We start from the raw sequence: 5,494 nt of genomic DNA on the forward strand, positions 1-5,494 counted from the left end.
TAATTTACTTCCAGGCTCCTCCTGAAGACCAATGTCATCTCCACAGTTTTTGAGAGCCGTTCAGTGTGTGGTCACAGCTGCGAAACCAATTGCCCCTTTGGTGACAAATAAAGTTTTACATGACTTGAGCTAAAGGTTTTTCTGACCACACCAAAAGGGCCGGCTGCTCAAAGTTCTGACCGTATGCAGACTCGTCACCGTCTCAGATAAGGCAGATGACTGAATTGTCTGCACATTTCAGAGGAGGAGTTTTAACCTACGGGTCTCCTGAGGTGCAGTCGGTAAAGAGAGAAGAGCGGTGAGGAGTTTGCTTTTTCAGCTTGCCTGTCTCATCTGACTTGCTTGTCTTACTTGGATAATCCAACCCTAAATGTTTGCCAGAACAATGATCAATCTGTAAATCAAGACCTACGCGGTAAGGTTAGACTAACTCACATTACCTCTGGGGTCTGACATTATGGTCCCATTACTGTTGCTAACACACTCAACCATCCACAGACAATGTGTTGTGTTCACTGTTCTTTATGTAATAGCCACTGAGAAGTTTAGTATAGGTTTGGAGAGTGTCTGACTGACATTACAGTGGAATATCTGCGGTTTGCATTTGGTGCAGTGCGTCTGGCGTCATCACACTAAGAGATGGGAAGTAGCGAAATTACAAATAATTTGTTACGGTACTCAAATAGATTTTACATATTTCTTTTTTTTAACTTATTTCTTTTTGTGCCAACTTTTTACTTTTAATCCTCACATTTTAACAAGAATATTGGTACTTTCTCCTCCTTAAATTTTACAAAATTGTAACTTATTAAACTTTAGTTTCAAACAATTTCAGTGGAGTTATCGTTATTATTTTTCGCGTCATCAATACCGAATTCAATCTCATTGGATAGGATTATACGGTGCACTTTACGCATCTCTACAAGACGAGTCGACAGATTCAGCGGCATTCATGTGCGCCAAATCATTGCGGCTTGATGACTGTAATGTTAGCACATATAGTATAGACGGCGACATGATTGAAAATGAAGAAAACGGAGATCCCAGAGAATTGGCAGACGAGCAGCAAAACATTCAGCCTTATCGGAGAGAGATGTTTGAGATGTGCTGCGTAACTCTAAAAGTATGGGGAACTGCTTAATTAATGTCTGTTTAGTAAGTCGCATTTTATCCCCTATTTTTTTTTCCAGAAGCCATATTTGAGCACACACACATACATGTAGATTCCTTGAAATGTCAAGGGTAAGATTAAACAAAGAGAAACTGGATCTGTGAATTCTCACTGAATTGCAATTCAATTCATATCGTGTTGCACATTAACCTGGAGTCCCAGTACGTTTTCACACCTGTACTTCGTTTGCTTTGGTCCGAATCAATTGTTGAGTTTGTAAACTTGGAGAGATTTGCCCTGGGTTGGGTTGGTTTGGTTTGATTTCACACCTGGAAAAATCCAAGCGTACCAAAATGCCCCAATACAAATCACGCGAGAACGTCCACTACTGTTATTGGTCGGATGTTTCTGGGGGCGGGAGCAAGAAAGTAAATACATGAACAAGGTCCTGTGTTCTGGACTAGTGCATATTTCTCGCATCTCCATGTTCAAACCAGCCCATTTCATTAAAATTACCAGACATTGTTTCGTGAGAGACGTTACTACATCCGCTCTGGTCACCGAGACTTCGCTTCGCTCTGCCGCCGTCTGTCTCCAGTTTTAGCGGCTGCTGGTTTGACCACGGAGACACGAGTGACGGACGGCGAGCTCGACCGCAGTCCGCTTCTGTGGTAGAAACCCTGAGACCACCTCTTCAAGCAGGTCTCGCTACGCTTGTTTGGTGCGCACCACAGTGCGATTGTCGCGTTCTCACCTGCCCAAACACTCTAGGCTGTATATTATTGCATCAACTTATTTATTAATATTAACGGTCTATGGCCCAAACGAACCGCACCAGCGGGACAAACGAACTCTAGTCCGATTCAACCGAACTAAAGGCTGTCGGTGTGAAAACGCCCCAAGTCTCTGTCACAGTAATCATCATATGTGATGTTTTAGGCCTGTTGGCAGACATCCATTTAAAATAGGCAATGGCATATAAGGAGCCTAATTGTCCACTAAAGTTTCTCAGCTTGCACTCTAGTAACATTTGTGTTGTCCAGGTAGCTTTGCATATAAAACGGTTGTCATTCTTAAGGCAATGGTAAATTTCCAAGCCTGTACTTTGTTACTTTTACTTGAGTAAAAAAGTGAGTACTTTTGCCGTCTCTGTCCACCAATGTGTGCTGAAGCGGTTTGCAGCTCAGTGTGAAACATTAAGGATGAAATCATTTGGCCTACATCATCCAAGTCTGAAAGTATTGTTCTTTTTCAAACCTGGTCAATTTTTGATGAAAAGAAGAGAATCTCAAATAGTCTATATCAGATATCATCAATCATGAGTGCTAGTGAGGATCCAACATCACTTAGAATGAGTAATACCGGAGTCCAAAAAGAAAAGAAAATCATATTAATTTAAAAACCAGAGCTGTGAGATAATTGTCTGTGGGTTCTTTAGTCCTGAGGCATCAGCCAGAGTCATTTGATCTTCTTCAATATAAAAATATTGATTTAAGCAGCTTGAAGGCTTCAAGAGAAATCCAGGCACAGACACAGTGTTTCACATGAAACAAAAATAAAAGTCAGAGGAGCCTGTTCAGATTTAGTATTAACATGTGTTCTGGTTGACCAGATTACAAATTAACTTGCAGGTGCGAAAACACCCCAGATTTTGGAATTTGGTGCATTTTGAGTTTCAAAGTGTTATCCAATATGCAAATATACACAATAATCCTCTTCTCTGTTGCAGCACGACCACAGACAAAATGTGCAATGGGGAAGCAAATTCTCATCAAAGCGTGCATGAGATCAATTTTAATCAAGTTGCTGCCGCCTGTTTTGGATTAATTATCTACAAACAGTCAGGATTTGTGGATACTACATCTCAACAGGGCCGGAGAGAGAGAGAGAGAGAGAGAGAGAGAGAGAAAACAGGACAGTTTGGTGTCCCAAATTCCGAAGTAGCTACATGTGAGATGAAAACAAATGACTTCATCACCTCACTCTTGGCAATCGACTTGACACAGATCCCCACGCAGAACTGGATGATGTCCTTATCTTTCTTCATACCCTGGAGGACTCAATACTTGAGTGCGTGCGTGCGTGCGTGCGTGCGTGCGTGTGTGTGTGTGTGTTGATTGTCAAAGCTGAGCCGGTGATATCTGTTTTAATCTCACCCGCATTTTAGAACAGTTTTAGACAATTAAAGGCAAGATTTACTCAGCCGCTGCGGCCGCCTTTCCTGTCTGTTTTTGTCTTCCTGTCTACGTATATTTCTATCTGTCTCAGTCTGTTTCTATGACTCACGCACTTCTACTGGGTAGAACACTTCACTGCTGAATGAACTTTTCCCAGAAGGTCACAGGGATATCTGAAACGCAAAAAAGCCTCTGACAAGCCTTTAACATTTTTAAAAATTGGTTTCTTATCTTATTTCATTTAAGAAATTAAGTTAATTTCCATGATGCACTTTTCAGAGTGTCACTCGGTTTAAATGTGTCAGCTAAGAGCCAACAACTATATATCATTGCAATTTTCTGTTTTGACTTCATGTAATGTACTTTACTTATACCTAGAGAATTAGTTCTTTCTTGCTAAGAGTTGGAGGAGAAGATTGATAACTCTCTCTGCATAGCTCGGCCTGGCCAGTGAGTTATGTTTACATTCCATCACTCACCAAAATGCATTGTGTGTCTCTCTGAGGTCTAACAAACGTGTTGAATGCATTTCCTTCCTAATAAACATTTGCAAAGCTAATTTTAGGAAAATCCTGTGTTGTTAACATTGATGTTTACTAGCTTGCAGTCTGCCACATTGCTACGTTTGGTCTCTTCCTGTAGGTCAGGGGAATAGTGTGAAACCATTGGTAGAAATGTGCATCCCATTACCCACTCTTCCTGCGGGTGTGTGTGACACACAAAACAAGGACCCAACCTTTAAAAAAAAACTGCTGTAGCACTACTGAAGGTCAAAAGGAAAGGAAATGAACACAATACATTGTGTACAAAAACACATGTAAAAAAAGTTGTTGCTTTACTTGATGTCATGTGTTGTACTATATCTTACAGTGACTTCCAATGCTTCATATTCGCAATAGAAAAATGAAGGAGGTATTGTGATTTGTACTGTGCATTGCAGTAAATCCCTAATACTGTTTCACTGCTTAACATTAACTTTAAAAAATGTTCCATCTAAAATGACTCTTTAATAACCTCAAAGTGAGTTCAACATGTTTTTTCCACACCGTCTGAATAAACCTATACTGAAGAAAATCCAAAGTGACATTTTCTTGGCTACTTTAAATGGAAAACTATGTAGGCCTACGCCTTTTTTCTTTTGATGACATTGCCCTGTAATTCAGGCTGACAAATTTGGTATTTTTTGGAAACTGTGGCAATTGGAATTGAGCTCAAAATAAAGTTCTGTGTGTTCAAATAGTGTTTGTCTCTGCAGAATGAGTTTTCAATGAAACCAACGAAAGCTCTATTGGGAGATGAAGGACTCCCCCATGAGGCAAGGCAAGGCAAGGCAATGGTAAATAAGAACATTCATTACAGGTAAGCTCAGTGTGCTCAAGCAACAGGGGACATGATGAGAGTATAATGACAAATACCAAACCAAAATATAAACTACACAGCCATGCCACCGGAATGTGGATATAAATTATTGTACAATTTTAATACAACTACTGTTTAACCAATGCTTTTGCTGAACAAAAGGTGGTTCAGCACATGGGCGGAGTTTAAAGCAAAGACAGTTTTCTGCTCTTTATCTCTCTAACTCTGTTTGGCAACCTATTAGAGAGAAACCTCTAGTGAATTATCCTTTGGAAATCTAATTTCACTACAGGTCTACTACAGCAGGCAAGCTGCTCTCCGTCATCTTAACTCTCACAGACAGCTATCTGCAAAATGTCCGGTATTGCGAAATTCTTGTTGGATCAGAAGGCATTTACATTTCATTACATTACAGCAATTACAGTGTTTTCATCAAATCACAAAGCCCCCTGAGGCAAAGTTGTAATTTTTTATATTGGGTTTCATATATTAAATATAATAATATATAATACATATAAGATGTCTTGTAGGTCTAGAGTGAACCAACAGTTTGTTTGACACTATGGCGCCATTAGTTGGGTGTTTGCCCTGAAATGCAGGTTTTTAACCTGCACCATTTGTTTATGTGGGCTGGGAGCTGAGTCAGAGGAGAGGGAGTAGCCATCCATGTGATCTTTTTTTCTTTCACTTACGCACAATACACCTACACACAAGTATCCTATAACTGATCAAATTTATAACCTTACCCATTTTGTTGGGCGAATTTTTGATATACATACAGTGGGTACGGAAAGTATTCAGACCCCTTTAAATTTTTCACTCTTTGTTTCATTGCAGCCATTTTCCA

At 40.0% G+C, this 5,494-nt stretch overlaps 1 pseudogene; it reads left to right on the plus strand.

The window, feature by feature from the left end:
• The first annotated feature begins 1,015 nt into the window (after positions 1-1,015).
• The window catches only part of LOC117954019, a 6,713-nt pseudogene continuing 2,234 nt past the window's right edge, over positions 1,016-5,494 (plus strand).

Source organism: Etheostoma cragini, chromosome 12 (assembly GCF_013103735.1).
Source record: "Etheostoma cragini isolate CJK2018 chromosome 12, CSU_Ecrag_1.0, whole genome shotgun sequence".
NCBI lineage: Eukaryota > Metazoa > Chordata > Actinopteri > Perciformes > Percidae > Etheostoma > Etheostoma cragini.